The sequence below is a fragment of the Maylandia zebra genome, linkage group LG23 (assembly GCF_041146795.1).
Source record: "Maylandia zebra isolate NMK-2024a linkage group LG23, Mzebra_GT3a, whole genome shotgun sequence".
In the NCBI taxonomy this organism is placed as follows: Eukaryota; Metazoa; Chordata; class Actinopteri; order Cichliformes; family Cichlidae; genus Maylandia; species Maylandia zebra.
In genome coordinates, this window is record NC_135188.1 from 24,546,936 (window position 1) to 24,563,960 (window position 17,025).

Sequence of the window (17,025 nt, forward strand, 5' to 3'; positions counted from 1 at the left end):
CATCAGGAAGTTGTAGACAGTCTTCTCCAGACATTTTACTATAAAAGGTAACTTTGAGAGTCCTCTGTAATGAGATCATGTTTTTCTGAGTGGTTGCAAACAGGCTTTAAGTATTCTGGGACACATCCAGAGCACAGATTACTGTTAACTCCCACTAAAGATCAGTGACATCAGGGAGGTCACTGATAAAACATAGACAACTCAGTGCCATAGACATGATCCTGCATGATGATCCTGCTGGTGCCACATTAAGCATATATAAACATCCCTAAATCAATAATTATAGCCCAATAAAATGATGTATATGATTAGAAAAAGTGTAAGATTACATGAGTACATTTACTTTAACTACTTTAAATATATATGTATTCAAGCTGTGAACTATTACTCAAAAAGAATTATAATTTTGCACTTTGCTATCCAAACTATCCATCACAAGCTTATGGAGCTCCACTTCCCACATAATAAATCTGCAACAGGATGCAGGGCTGCAAATGAGCACACTTATGAACATTTTAATGATTCAATATTCTGATTTCCTGTGGTCCCCCATGGCTCCCCATTTAAAAAAAATCTCCCAAAATGCCCCTTAGTGATATCCAACACTTCACAGAGAAAATTTGGAGGTATAGCTCATATTAACAGCCCGATGAGTGCTTTAGTCGTGCCACAGTACTTAAAAGCTCGTCCATAGTTGCATTAAAGAAGAGAAAATGATATTGCTGGGGCAGGGCATCAATAAAAGAATCAGGAACTACTATTTAGGATTTCAAGTCATTAATTTTATCCTTAGAAAAGTTTAGAAATTTTAGAATTCCTCAGTCAACCACATAATCTTATTAAAACTTACAGGATTTAAAAGATGGTCCACTGTGTAAAAAAAGGCTCTGGGGCTGTGCTCATTAGTGTGAATTAGAGTAGAGCAATACTTGGCCCCTGCCTTCTTAACCTGTTCAATGAAAGCAAGCATTAATGCTTGATAATGTACTTGAAGATTATAGCGGGAATCTCTTCCAACAAAATGATTAAAAGCAAAAATCTCCAATGTATTTGTTTCATCTCTTCTCGCATTTATGTGGACTGGAATTAATTTGTGCTACACCTTGTTAGAGCATGCAAAACCTGATCCTTCCATAATGCCACACACCCATCAACAAAAGGAAATTAAATCCTTTGTAAATATCAAACTAAGACCTCCCAGTCACAACAAGGACTTTCCTTGATGGCTGTCTCACAAGCATAAGCTATCAAACGAGGCGGGCTGCTTGTTTGGGGGTGGGGTGGGGGGGTTGAAAGGAGGGACTAGGATGAGAGCCAATTTTTCTTAGTGTCAGCGATAAAAATCCATCTGATTGAAATTGCGGGCCATTATGATATGAGAAGTAGAGTGCTAGAGAGATGGGTAGAGACGGGGGAGAACGAGAGAGTGGCTGCACAATTGCTGAGCTGCTCCTTTCTTTTCATTTCCAGATGAAAGCTAATTACGCGGTGTGGCGAGAAGACAGGGCGGCGTGCGCGTCGCAGGAAACGGGGAGCCGAGGTGGTTAATTGGGGTATGTGATTACACAGGGCTGTAGTTAGAGAGAATTAGGCAACAACACACTCGGCAGCACAGCTCATCATGGCGAGAGTGAGAGGAGCGGGCGATGACGCTGATATCCTCCGCACTCACCTTGCCCTCAGCAGACACTCCATGAGGCCTGCAGACTGAGATTTGATTTTTAGATTTAAAAGAAGCCTGTTGGTTATAAAAATTTACTCTTTCGCTTCCATTTTTGGCACGCTGCACTTCTTAGAGGTCATTTGGCAGGGAAAAATCATAAACAGCTTTCTGTATATTTGATGTCTGTAGCTGCTCATGTCTCATGTTAACATTAGTGCAAAAGTATTAAACAAGAAAGCACATACAACAGGTTTACTGTATTCTGTATGAACAGGACAATATGATATGATTGACCATTAAGGTTGTCTGGTAAAATATAAACAGGTTCAACAGTTGACAAACACCTGCAAGGCATGTCAGCAACTCAGTGCCTTTAGGAATTTAGACATGATCAAAGTGACCTGCTGAAGTTTGTAGCGAGCATCAGAATGTGGAAAAATGATGACTTAAATGAAATTGATAGTTAGTATGGTTGCTTGTGCTAGACGGGCTGGTCTAAGTATTTCAGAAACGGCTGATCTACTGGGATTTTTCCACACAAGCAACATTTACAGAAAACTTTCTGAAAAAGTCCAGTAAGCAGCAATTCTCCGGGTGAGGGTGGCAAAACTACTTTGAATTGACAGAACGGCAACTGCAGCTCAAATAACGACTCATTACAACCAAGGTATGGAGAAGAGCATCATGGCAGCAGCAGAAGACCACACCGCTGCCACTCCTAAGACCATGAAGCTGAGGCTGCAGTTCACACAGACTCATCAGAACTGGACAACAGAAGATTGGAGAAATGTTGCCTGTTTGATGAGTCTTCATTTCTGCTGCAACATTCAAATGGCAAAGTCAAAATTTGGTGTAAAAGACATGAAAACATCATCCTGCCTTGTATCGACAATTCAGGCTAGTGCTGGTAGTGTAATGGTGTGAGACACTTTTTGACACACTTAGAACCCTTTAGCAACAGGGTTTAGTTTAACAAAGACTAATTGAGTATTGTTATTGACCATGTCCATCCCTTATGACCACAGTGTACCATCTTCTGTTGGCTGCTTCCAGCAGGAAACACACCATGTCACAAAACTCAAATAATCTCAAACTGATTTCTTGAACATAACAATGAGTTCACTGTAATGGCCTCCACAGTCACCAGATCTCAATCCAAAAGAACACCTTTGGGATGCGCAGCTTATAAATCTGTAGTAACTGTGTGATGCTGTCATGTCATTATGGACCAAATCTCTCAGGAATGTTTCCAGCAACTTCTTGAATTATTGCCATGGAAGATCAGGAGACAAAAAGGGGACTTTGGTCTTGTCTTGGTCTATAGTGGTCGGGAGATTTGGAGTCAACAGTATCCATGACACACAACGTCATGTGCAAAAGCATCAGCTCTAAGAGCCGTGCTTAGAGAGTGCTTTGTAGTAATCAGAGTCGACTCCCATTGAGCGAGAGCCGGCTCCTTACTTAATTTCCTTTTGCTGCTCAGCTCTCACACAGTGGCTCAGCTATGCGCCAATCCCTCCATATTGTGGCCAATCACATGTGAGGATATAAGATAATATCATTATGTGAAAAAACAGAGAGGGTGAGAGACGCGACAGTCAAGTGGAGCGTGCGTCTGTCCTCTCAGTAAGCGAGTGAGACAGTAGACAGCGGTGCGGAGGGCTGTGTGAGTGCATCGCAAAAACATATAAATATGCCTGACACCCGTAAACGAAGCAGCATCTGGCTGCAGTTTAAAGACTTTTTTTGTCTCTGTCTCGACTTTGTCTTGTCTTGGTCTCGATACCCTTTGGTCTCGGTTTAGGCGGTCTTGACTACAAGTCTAGTATCAACCCAGTACTAGACATCTCATAGCCAGTAAGTGCATAAAGGGAAACTTGTATTCCATTAATGACTGAAAGCAAACTGGCTAAAAGTCCTAGCAGAGGATGGTTTCGATCCATCGACCTCTGGGTTATGGGCCCAGCACGCTTCCGCTGCGCCACTCTGCTGGAAATCACCCCAGATGGGACTCGAACCCACAATCCCTGGCTTAGGAGGCCAGTGCCTTATCCATTAGGCCACTGGGGCTGCACGCAATGAGACTTAACATGATGGATATTGTGTAGTGTACAGCTGGTACATCGTAGCTTTTGTATTTAAATAGCAGCTTGAGGTTCGTATCTTGCCAGCCTGTTTGGCATGAAGACTGGAGTAGCCAGGGACCAAACAACCAACCTTCTGAGTAGTAGGTGACATGTTCTACCTCCTGACCTATAGCCACAGAGCTGCAGTGTGTGATGCTATCACGTCAATATGGACCAAAAACCAACAAATGTTTGTAGCACCTTGATGAATGTGTGCCATGAAAAAGTAAGGCTGTTCTGAAGGCAAAACTGGTCCAAACTAGTCTTGTACCTAATGAAATGGCCTTGATGTTTTTTCCCCTTGACACAACTGTTAAACCTCATCATACAGAATTTGTATTGGAGATGAGACACAACTGTACCTTTACTTTTATATGGTCGGCTCAGCTGTAGCAGAAAATGACCTACAGCATGAACCCTCTCACTGTGAGCACTATTGATGACACTTCAACGACCTGCACTCTAAATTTCACAACATTATCTCTCTGTTAGATGGTCTTTATTGATCAGCACATTATTCAGAGTGTCTCCCTCCCAGTGCACGTACACTCTTTACTTTTTTATCTTCAAGAACAAAAGAACTGGCCATGAAAAGACATTGGAAAAGTGAGTTAAAGGCTGTTACCACTCTGCTACAAAAATAAAGGGAGCATTTGACTGGGTGTCACTGGTTATAAACACAAAGGTCCTGAAAAGACATAATTATGGGAGCTGAAAAGAGGGAATTGTAACAGTAGGAACATCTGTCTTCCTATGGCATTATCTCTTACCTTCACAAGCTTTCTCTGGCATCATTCAGCTCGGGTCAATACATTTCACCTGTGAATGTCTTAGGAAGGGTCCATGTGTAAGTGAAAGGGTAGACCATCCTTCATCGTGAAAACAATAAAACTGGAGCTGCAGCCTCCAAAATAAAGACTGGTCACTAATTTTTACTGCCAGTTGTTACATTATGTGAAACAAACTTTAATGCTATGACAATTGTCAGATATAACAGCCTAGTAAAATTGGTCTATAGTGCCACAAATGTCATTATTTTGTAATCTGTGTCAGTGAAGCAGGAATAACACGGGTTAAAAACTAGAGAGATTGAAAGAATCAGTGAAAGAGGTGCCTTATGTGCCATCATGGTTGATCCATTCATGAAAGAAAGTGTCTAAGACCTCAGAAACACAGGCGTAGAGATCGGCCAGGGACCCCAGACACTGACCAGTGTAATCTGTGACCAACTGGTGAGTGGTTCCTGGCTATTTGCTATTACTTACTAGGGTGAAATTGGTCATGAAGGCATATACAGTGCTGCTTTAAATTCCTGCCGATTGCTTTGATTGCCAGCAGCTTCTATGTAAACACCTGCAAACCACTCATTAATCGACAGTGAACTTGCAAAAAGTCCAATATGGGCATTTGCTCTCTATGAATACATTTTTCTAGCAGGGGGAGATGTTGCTGTCCTGCTTTTCACCTAGCTTGAAACCATGCTAATTTAATAATACAATCAAAGTTACGCTAGCATGTAGTAAGCAGTTTTAACTCAGGCTGGCATGGACTGTAAGGTTTAGAGTCAAAGTCTGGGTTGATCCCTTTATTGCAATCTTTTCACAGTTCCTGTTGTCCCTCTGCCATCTTTAAAAATGTCCCTATAAACAGGATTTCTAGCACTTCTTTAAATTCCTGTATGCTACATGCTAGCTTGTATGCATGGAATGATTTGCTAGCCTATATAATTTGTATAAACTGATAAGAAACTTTAATTGATATTCATATTCAGTCAGAGCTTCCTCATCTAGCGAGGTCTCTTAGTTGACAGTATTTCTGGGTGTAATCAATCATCCTGAATTTTAGGTTTGTGTGTGATAGAGAAAGTGTTCCTGAAAAGGGGAGCATTGTACAAAAAAAGCATCAAAAACAGCTACAAGTTTTAAACACCTGCCTCTCTGGAGAAATTGCTTTGGCCAAAACGTGTAGCACGGCCACAACAGGATGAGGTTAATTACCCTGAAAGCCCTTTTTGTGGCGTCTATGCATGTGCGATCCCTGCATGAATATGAATCCTCACCACTCAAGCACTCTTCTGCTCAGTTTTTGTTTTTCTCTGTGATGACCTGGCCGCTCATTTTCCCAGAGGACCTGTTGTGTCCGGTAAGCCCCCTTGACCAGCGGCGATGACCTCTCGTATCAAAGCTGCATGTGTAGAAGAAGTAGCTCACATCAAAGGTGGCGAGCCTACCAAAATAAACCGAGTGTTGTCGCCAGACTTCGGTCCGCCTTTGAACCTCCCCCACCCCCGATCTGCTTGACAAAGCTTCAATTAGCCGACATCAGACCACACGCAGGAAGCGGTGGTTCCTCCTCTTTCCATCTCTCATTGCGAGCCCTTCTTGATTCATGGACGCTTTGTTTTTGGTGAATAATTCCTGCCTAGTCAGCTGCTCTTATTGTTAATCAATCTTAACCACCCACACGGCGATGAAGGTAACTCAGAGATGAGAGCAAACAGAGGCATATTAGAGGCGGAGGTGTATGTTTGAAGGGGCGTTTGACATGGAACTGGAGTTATTGGTTATTTTAAAGGTTATTTCTGTGTTACCTGACAGCATTTAGGTGTGACAGGAACCGAGGGGAAGCAAGCGATAGGAGGGATCATGTCAGGTTCAACGCGCTGCTGATCTCCAACACAAGAAAACTTTGTTTTAAGGGGATTTGCTCGGGTTGTGAACTCCAAACAACAGAAAACAAGACTAAAATGTCCCAAAGCAAATGTCTTCTCAAAGTCTTTGTGGCCTCTGTGGTTTGTGTAAACACAGGCAGCATGGAGCAAATGTAGAGCATGTACAAAATAACTGCAGCTATGTGGCTGCAAAAATCATACCCTTTGCATATTCCTGTACGATGTTGAAGCACACACACAAAAAAACAAAGCATAGTTTTTCAAACATCTACTCTTAGGAGTTGCTCTGGTTGCTAAAAAATACATGCAGTTGCAGAAATGTCTACAAAAAATGACCCTCAACTCTGTCAGTAAAGTTTAGTTGCTAGTTTCAGGTCACTTTGAAGAAAACATGATGCTCAATTAGTACATTTTGGTCATTATTACAATCAGAAAGTAGGAATATTCACAGTATCACTTAAAAATCCAACTTGGTATATAAATCCGTTCATGTATGTCCACGCTTTTAAAAAGCAGTAATGAACAGAGGCCGAAGTTGTTTGACAAACACATATTATTGTTTAATTAAACCTGTGAATCTAAAAAAATGCATGACTGAAAAAGTCACTGATAAGCAGTGAACACAGACAGATAAGAAATTGATAAATAAATAAATAAATAAATAAATAAATAAATATAATGGTAAAAATGTGGAACAGTTTACTAAAAGTAACAGCTGATGGTGTTTTCTAAGAGTAAGAAAAGAAGAACTTGAAATTATTTGCTAATCTGTTAATAAAATAAAATAAAATATTAGCTGTAAAGGATAAAAATTAATATAACTCTCACAAAAGATTTTTTTATGTTGGTGAGATTTATTATTAAAACCACTTCTATTACACACAAATCTTTACACAAAATATGAAAAAGGTCAGGTTTAAAGGCAAAAACGCCAAAACCTTATTTATCCCCTTTAAATTATGGGAACAATCCTGCTCAATATCCTACCACAGCTTAGCTGTTAAAACTGGTCGCTGAGCGTAATGAAGATGCCAGATAAACTGCTCAAAATCAAGGGAGCACTTGATCAGTGCAGTAAAACACAAAGTCCTTTAAACTTCAGGGATATCAGTCTGTTCAGTTAGAAAGCAGAATCCACTGTGAATCCATATCAGCTGCTTTGGTGCAAATCAAAGAGACAACAGGTGCACTGAAGAGCCAACAACAGCACAAAGAGAATGGTTTAGCAGGTGGTGCCCACAGATCATCGGTCTCTCCTTATTCTTTTTGACAGATTTTTCTCTAGTTTGGTTTTTCTTAGTTTCTTGGTACCTGCTGACAGCATGAACTTAAATTTGGGTTCATAAGTAACTAAATGCAGTAAACAAATAGCTAAAACTGTAAGCTGTGGATAAGTAGCTCAGATAGTCCCTGAAAGCAGTCCAAATCCAATCAAAATCAGTTCAGATGTGAACACGAACGCCGATGTTGACAAAGATGGTTCTGAATCCATCTACCAATTGAAAGAACATAGACATTTGCTATATTTTTACATGGTGCTGAGCTGAAAATGTAGACAGAAAAAGTAACAACACACTTTTAATAAAGCCAGGTTGCATTTTTTGGGGACCTTATATCTTTGTGGCGTCATGAGAAAAGCAGCCACTAGATGTCACTCTAAGATGTGATAAAAATCTAAAGCGCTGCCTGCTGTAAAAGCGCAGCCTCCAGAACTGGGACAAAAAAAGCACCTTATTTGTCTCTAATGAAATACCAGCATGTTTTGGTAGTAAAAAAAATAATAATCAAACCTTAATAAGCAGTCGAATTTAAGAGAGTAACCTCTGATTGGAAGCATGTGATACTAAAAAACACATAAAGGCTGGGGGGGGGGGGGGGGGGGGGGGGGGGTTCACAGACATGAGTGCAAAAGGAATGAAAAAGTGCCTAAATTAGGAACAAAAATGTCTTCAAACTTGCAAAAAAAATTTATTAAATGGTTAAATAACATTAGGTTTAATGTGAAAATCTTACCATGCAAACTACTGAAGGAAATGAGATAAGAAAAGTAAATAATCTTCTGTTATTGCAGCATTCCCAGATGCACAATTTTTTTCACTCACTTTCTAAACTGCACATATCTCATTTCTCAATTTGTTCTGGCTAAAAAAGCAGATGCCTTTATTATCCATTTATACCCCGAACCACCTAGTTCCCACAGTAAGCCACCTCTCCTCAACAGATTGCCATTCAACCTAATTTATGCAGGGTAACCTTTTGTAAAATGTCCATATGCTTGATATGCCTCTCCTCGCACGGGCGTGCGCTAAGCAGCTCACTGTAAACACAGATGGACCCAACTGCTGCAGAAATAGAGGTGAACATCTGTATGGAGGAGATCTAATGTACCCTATTGCTATTATACTGCTGTCCCATATGGAAACAATCCCCATCGTGTGCACTGAAAACAAGTACACAGGACAGTGAAATGCTGTCTGCTCATGCACAGAGTCCAAAAAATTGAAGTGCATAGATTTTGAATGCACTTTAATGAATTGTGCTTCCTTTTTTTCCCCCCCCGCTGTCGTCTTTCTTTTGTTTTTCAATAGGATGTATATATTTTAATAGAGCATTCAGATAGGGACTACTTTGTGTCCCAGCACAGACAGCCAGCGATGATTGAGTTCAAACACCTTCCCCTCAGAAAGCTGACTCAAGGCGTACAAAGGCCACTGATGAGGTAAACGAGTTTCCCTCTCCCCCTGTAATCTCCTTGTTTTGCTGCCATTCTGAGAAAGACATTCAAGGGGTCTCCTTCCCTCTCACCATTCACTGTCGCATTCACACATTTCACCTCGCTGAATGACGATTCCCGCGTTATAATTTGGCCAGAAAATTATTAGGCAATAGATTGCCACGGCTATCGGGAGACACCGGGCTTACTGTGAATGGCAGGAGCGGTATTATCTCAGCCCTTTCATGGAACTGCATGTTTCAAACTGGCAGCTAATGATTGAATTAATTCGACAAAAGCAAATGATGTTTCTTTCGGTCTCAATGGCAGGGGAAATTCAAAGAGCAATTCTTCAGGTGCCATGTCGTCTCGCAGAGAGAAAAGGCGGGTAAATAATACAGAAAGGAAGGAAGCGTTTACAATTTAAATAGGCATTAGTAAGTCATAACCCTCGGAGCACGTCTCTCATCCAAGCTCCCCGCAATCCATGTTTAGGATTCACCCAATGTAATATAATAAATGCACTGTTTATAAATTTAGATAAACCCATGTGACATTTAAGTGTAATTCTCATTTAAATGGGACACTTTGCCTCCAAGTAAGTAAACGTGTTAGAATAACATGAAATCTGCATTCTATTACACACACAGAGCGCCATTGAGAGCGTGTTTTACATAATTTCACTGACTGTCTGAGAAAATGAATAAACAAAGAATTATGTAAAATGTTGTGATCTGAATTACTGAAATAATGCACATGATTAGAATGCGTGTAAAAGGGGGTGGGGGCGGCGTGCTGGCATTGCGCAGAGTGTTGGTGGAAGTAAAAAGCAGGGCAACAACAACTCCTGCTAGAAAGTCATATTTATAGAGAGCAAAGGCCTATATTTGATTACTATTTTTAACTAACGTGCACGGTGAGCTTTCAGTTCAATTCAACTGGGATGATATTTTCTAAAAACAGTGCGGCCAAAGCATCTAAATACAATTTAGTGAAGTTAAAAAAAGAATTCAGTGTGCTTAAAATGCTTTATAAATAATTATATATAGCAAATGTCACTCAGATCTTCTCCTTCTCCGAGGAGTATTTTTCATTTTTAGATGTCATTTAACTCAGAAATGTGGAATTTCCCAACAGATTTGCTTAAATTAAGGAAGGAATGCATCTCTGTTTTAGTCTCATCTGTCAGTTGTCATCTTTGTGGCTTCCTTGTTCGATTTCCAGTTTGTGGTCATTGACTTATAGTTAACGCTCCTTGCACTGTGTTCATAATTCAGTTTAATCTGATGTTTTGATGTTTGAAGCAGTGTTGTGCCAGTTAGTCTGATTGAGGGCTCGTGTTCAGGGTTTGCAGTACTTGCCCAGTTGTGGTCATAGAGCCTAGTTCTTTCCAGTGTTTGAGATAACTCTGTTTGCAATGTGCTATAATGGTTTTTGCTGTGGCTGGTGCTTGGAAGGCAGTTTTATTATGCCGGTTAGTCTCAGCAGCAACTAAAACAGTATATTGTTTTTTGGTCTCATTTCTAGGGTTTGCAGTACTTGCCCAGTTGTGGTCATAGAGCCTATACTTTTAGTTCTTTCCAGTGTTTGAGATAACTCTCTTTGCAATGTGCTATAATTTTGTTTATTCTGATTGGTGTTTGGAAAGCAGAGTTATTCTGTTAGTTCAAGCACCAACAGGGCACTCTTTTCCTGTCTGATCCCTTGGATTTACAATATTTTGCCATTGTGGTTACAGAATCTACACTTTTAGGGTTTTTTTTGTCTCCATCCTTTCAGATAGCTTTCTTTCCTGTGTGTTATAATTTGGTTTAGTCTGTTTAGTGGTCACACTCTCACACAGGACACATTGTTTTCAGGATACAACTGAGGATTTCTTGGCATCTAGCTTTAAGATGTTTAAAAAAACGAGTACTTTATTACGGATGTTAATTATCACCCTATAATTGTGGTTGGTTAGCGGTCTCTCACACTTCAGAGGCAAGGCAAGGCAAGGCAAGGCAAGTTTATTTGTATAGCACAATTCAACAACAAGGTGATTCAAAGTGCTTTACAGAGACATTAGAAACAAGAACAAATAAAAAGCATGATTTAAAATTGATTAAAACAAGCAAATAAACTAACTAACTAATTAACAAACAAACAAACAAACAAACAAAACAGTATATAAAATCAAAACAGATAAAATCAGAACAGTAGATAAAATCAGTAGTTAAATGTAAGTTTTGAAATTTAAGCTTAAAGTGTGGATTTGGTGCTTTATTCAAATGCAGCTGAGAACAGGTGAGTCTTCAACCTGGATTTAAATAAACTGAGTGTTTCAGCTGATCTGAGGCTTTCTGGGAGTTTGTTCCAGATATAAGGAGCATAAAAGCTGAATGCAGCTTCTCCGTGTCTGGTTCTGACTCTGGGAACTGATAAAAGACCGGATCCAGATGACCTGAGGGATCTGGATGGTTCATACTGGGTCAGGAGGTCATTGATGTATTTTGGTCCTAAACCATTCAGAGCTTTATAGGCCAGCATCAGAACTTTAAAGTCTATCCTCTGACGGACAGGCAGCCAGTGTAAGGACCTCAGAGCTGGACTGATGTGGTCCACTTTTTTGGTCTTAGTGAGGACTCGAGCAGCAGAGTTCTGAATGAGCTGTAGTTGTCTGACTGATTTTTTAGGTAGACCTGTAAAGATGCTGTTACAGTAATCAAGCCTACTAAAGATGAATGCATGGACTAGTTTTTCCAGGTCCTGTTGAGACATCAGATCTTTTATCCTTGATATATTCTTGAGGTGATAGTAAGCTGACTTTGTTATTGTCTTAATGTGTTTTTCTAAGTTTAGGTCTGCATCCATCACTACACCCAAATTTCTCGCCTGGTTTGTGGTTTTTAGATGTATAGATTGAAGTTCTCTGGTGACCTGTAATCGTTTTTCTTTGGCGCCAAAGACTATTACCTCAGTTTTGTTTTTGTTTAGCTGGAGAAAATTGTGGCACAACCAGTCATTGATTTCCTCAATGCATTTACCAAGAGCCTGTACAGGGCCTCGGTCTCCTGGTGACATTGTGATATATTCTGCCAATTCATAATGTACATTTAGGTAACAGTCTACTCAACTTTAGTTTTTAGTTTATTTTTCAGATAGGTTTCTTTGTGTTGGGTTATGATTTGGTTTACTCAGATTGGTGTTTGGAAAGCAGTGTTGTTGTGAAAGGACGTTTCTTTCTACCCTCACCTTTTTGATTTTGTAGGGTCTTTTTTCAGGGCTGGGTGATTTAACTTGATTTAAAAAAACAAAAAACACAACAATTCTACTTTGAATCTTATCATCCAAAATTAAACTATCACTCAGAAGGATAAATATTCAGAAGAAGTTCTAGACTTCATTAAATATGGTTGTGATCCACAACATATTTGAAATGTTTTAAAAAGCTTATGAATGAGTTTTTCAGCATCCTACATATAAATACTGTTTACTTTATGTTGCTGCTTCCTGTTTGAAAATGTTCACTACCTGCCCTCCGTGGCAGCTGGAGTTGCACTGAACTTGTTGTACTACATCAAGGCGATATCCAAAACAAGATGATTGAACTTTGCCATTGGCCTCGCTGTTGTTTTAATGGTGCTGCATGGATTTTCTTTAACATGCTGCCAAGGGACTCACATTAGCATGCCATTTAGAACCTGCATCCTTGCCTGAAATAACACTTATTGCATAATATCCCGATGAACAAGCTCCCGTAATACACCACAATTAAGCTCGGGAAGCGTTTTGCATCTGCCAACCCTCCACTAGCCGTGATTATTTGGCATTGGGTACACAAAGGGTTATGGGCAGTCGTTTGATGGACACGCAGGCCTTTTGATTTTTAATTGTAATTGTAATCCTCTCCACTTGAGGACTTGGAAATGCATCGTTTGAACACCCCTCTCCCCCATCCCCATCCTCCATCTCTCTACCCCTCTTCCCCCCACCTCCTTCTGCGATGGTGATGTGGAGTATTCAACGGCTGCCCACTTCTCGCTCGTGTGTAGCATTAAAAGGTGTAATCCTACTGAAATGTAAATCACCGTTCTTGAAAACAAATTACGCACAAAGATAACAGGGCCAGCGCTCTATCAATAAGGCATCAGAAAGGGCCAGAGCAGTTGCTCCGTTTGTGTGTGTGTGTGTGTGCATTTTGTTTAAAAAAAAATTTCTTTCAGGGGCCAAATTGCAGCAGAGCTGTTATCCGGGTAATGGTAAACTGTCAGCCAGGCCAGGTTGATTACAAGGTTATCGTAAACAATCTCGTCTAACTGCTGTGGACAGACTGAAGGAAGGAGGGAACCAGATGAGGCGCACACATCACATTCATCAAGCACATTTAAAGGAACGCTCAGGGGTTCGATGGTTGCCATCACCGGCTCCTCCTGTCTCTCTAACTCAAGATAATTGCCGCTATTTCTGCTTCTCCTCTTGGTGATTTTTCTCTGCAGACCTTCACTCGGTTGTCCCATCGCTCCATCAAGCTGCATGTAATATTAGCAGAGATGAAATTTGCGACTGTCAGTTTGTCAGCTGTGAGGTCTGGAAATGCTTCATCTGAAAATGATGGTTAAACCCAGATGAGACAGAAAGGTGTACACGGACAGTAACTGATAGGCTCGCGGGGCAAAGGAACGCCAGTTAAGTATGACATCAACAGGAAGATTGATCAATTTCACATTTCATTCTGATTTGTTTTGCATGATGTGCCCAAAAACAAGATCTATTTCCTGTTTGAAACATTGCCTTCATATCCCTCTGAGATGTATGTAATCTAAGAGAAAGTGTGTATTTAAGGGGGGGGAGCAGCGTTGCCCTCTGCTCTAGCATTGCTGCCTTCAACAGGGCTGTTATTGAGTTCAATCAGCTCCTTTGTTAGTGCCAAAGTCATTCAATTAAAGGGAGCTGGAGAAACAAATTTGCTACAAATCGAGCCCTGAGAGGGCCGCACAGAGAGAGAGAGAAAGGTGAGGAGGGTGGGGCAGGTGAGGATTCGTTTCGTCGAGGTCGCCCTCTGTCCTGAGTTGGAGTCCTGATAGTACGGATACATAGGAAGGCGGAGGGGGGAGGCTTTCTTGGGCCTTCTCCATTAGAGGGCTGGGTGGAACAATCGGCTCCGTTGTCCCGGCCGGGAAAGTGATGAGGTTGCAAATGGAATCCCGGAGAGGGAAACAAAAGATGAGGAGATTGTTTGGTGCAACCGGACTCCCGGGTAGGTGCCCCTCTTGGACACGTTAATTGATCTCATTTGTTACCTATACCTGCCCGATCAAGCTGCTATCATTGCCCGGGAGAAGGAGGGGTGGGGGTGGTGTGCAACTAAGCCTCGCTGGGACTTGTGGTGTCATGTCCTGTAAAGAGAAGGAGGCATGACGATAATAAAGAAACACCAAAGAGAGCAAAATTGCAAACAGAAGGGATGGTGCAGATCTCTAAACAAATAAAAGACAAGAAAAAAGATGCATGAGAAAAGAGAGTGCAGTCAAACTGAGACAGAACAAGAGCAGAGGAGAGTGAGAGGGCAGCCTCTCCTGCCAGTCCACGCTCTAGTCTTACAGGCTTCATTTCACTGCTGCTCTCTGATGGGCCCTGAAACCGGACACTCCCAAATATCCCAATTACACCTGCACTTCTTGTCCTTTTGTAACAGGAATTCTGCTTTTTCTTCCCTCCCGACTCTTCCCCCCAGAATCTCCGCAAAAACAAAGCGCACAATTGTCCAACGTGGAGCTGAGACGACCTGCTCAAACATCCATGTCTGTTTTACTGGAGGCGGGCGGATCGGATGTGCTTTTAATAGTCCTAATTGGACACTGTGTTAGCCTGCAGTTATGTAAACTGTACATCAGCTTACTGCAGTGACAGGTTTTGCGATATTTTGAGAGGAAAGTCTGGACACTATTGGTGTGATCCCAATCCTGTGTTTGTAAGGCGACAGTAGAGATGGCTGTTGTGCTGTAAAAGACCACATGACATGACAAAAAATGTGAGGAAAATAGGATTTTAATGTTAAAATGTGAAATTTTTGCAACCCAAAAATGCATTGGGGTGGCTGATTGATAGCATCATTTGTATTCTTTTCATATTCCTGCTCCTCTGCATTGCTGTTTATGCTAGTACAACCTTTTTGTTACTCACTGAAATTGATGTAGTGACTACGCATGGGCCGCAAAGGCAGGGGAAAAGTCTCCGAGGACTTTACCCTTCGTGTTTTCATGAGCTGATTTGCTACCTTCTGGTTGAGCAATGATGTGCGTATCCTCGCCCTCAGCGAGACAAAGTGCAAGTTTGTTTGTTCAAGGTCTCCGTAAAGCGAGCGTGCAATCGCTAGCTGCGCTCTTTTGTCTCAGTGTGTCTTTTGCAACTTCACCACCCCCCCGTACCCTGCCATCCCCTCCTGCCGGCATGTCTTCTGAGCTGGCATGGCAGGGTGAGAGCTCTCCAAGCTGCCCGCAGCTTCTCATGCATCCTGCTTGGCTGTCACAAGACGCGATGGGCGCCATTCAACCCAATTAGTGAAATCCACTCTGATGTTAGGAAGAGAGGGGAAAAAGGAGAAAGAAATCACATTTTTATTTCGCCCCCTGTCCGTCATCTGCCAATTTCACTGGAAGTAAGAGAGTGGCACCAATTAATGACCGTGGGCCGGAGGCGGCACCAGCACTGGCACAAGCGCAGCATGTTTCAAGCGTCGGGTGGCATCATGCGAGGCCTGCTTCTCTGCCGACGCTAAAGCAAATGAAATGAGACTAATGGGGAGCTCGTTTCCAGCCGCTGATTAAAAGGCCTGGGAGCTCCCGAGGCATCGCCCAGGTCCAGGTCTAGGCCCAGCATCACGGGGCCTTCACATTGCTCCTGTAATGTCATTTTGGACATCGGCACGTCTGTCTCCCTGAGGTCATCTTTCTTCAGAGCCTCTCATTTTTGTTTGTTCTGCAGCAAAAGGCGGGTTAGGAAATCTACGCTTTCCTTTGGGGTGTTAATTAAGGGGAGCATCCAAAATTAATCAGCAAATTCACTAGGGCGAAGGGCGATGTGTCTGAAGGCCTGGAAACAAAGTCCGCGGAGCACCCACGGAGAAAGAAGCCCTCGGCAATGGCCGGGCGGATAAACAAGTGCACAGACGGTGATCTGACACAAAAATTCATGTAAGTATAAAATTTTACACTCATTTTCCCTGTCAGCTTGTCACAATGAATTATAAAGGTTGATTCGCTTATCCGGCTAAGGGAGAGATCACCCACGCCCGGTCATCTGAACACCGTCATATGGTCAGCGTCTGCTGGTGGAGGCCCGTGCTAGCCAGAGAGCTAAAGCTACATCGGTGAACAAGGCGGGAGCACCGATCACCACCTGTATCGATGAGTCGCTACCCAAGAGTGTTCAGATGATGTCGAATCTGCAAATTCGACCGGCTCCCCAGTCTCCCACCTTAAAGAAAAGAAATTTCTCTCTTTTACCTTTTCTCCTTTCATTCACCTTATCCTCACTTTCATTACGCCACCGCACTTAGATAACTCTCCATTTTTGTCTTTCAATTTATCTTTGGAGTTTTTTTTCCCACATTCTCTAATTAGCACAGTGCCTGCAGGCTATTTGTGACCTTTCCATATGTAAATAGATGGATGCTTCCCTCCCTCTCCCCTCTCTCTCCCTGTCTCTCCCCTTTTCTCTCTCCCGCTCTCTGACTCGCCGTGACAGGATGTGTGCAGTCGGAGTAGGCCACTGCTCATGTGTGGATGGATGACACCACTCAAGGCATGTTTGGCAGCAGCTCCGGCGATATCAGGGAGCGAGGTGTTCGGGAGCCTGATGATTGACAGCTGCC

The 17,025-nt window shown here is 42.0% G+C and overlaps 1 non-coding gene across 1 annotated transcript; it reads right to left on the minus strand.

Moving 5' to 3' along the window:
• Positions 1-3,660: 3,660 nt before the first annotated feature.
• trnar-ccu (transfer RNA arginine (anticodon CCU)) lies at positions 3,661-3,733 on the minus strand. Its single transcript has one exon. It is a non-coding gene; the product is annotated as a tRNA-Arg (tRNA).
• Positions 3,734-17,025: the final 13,292 nt, after the last annotated feature.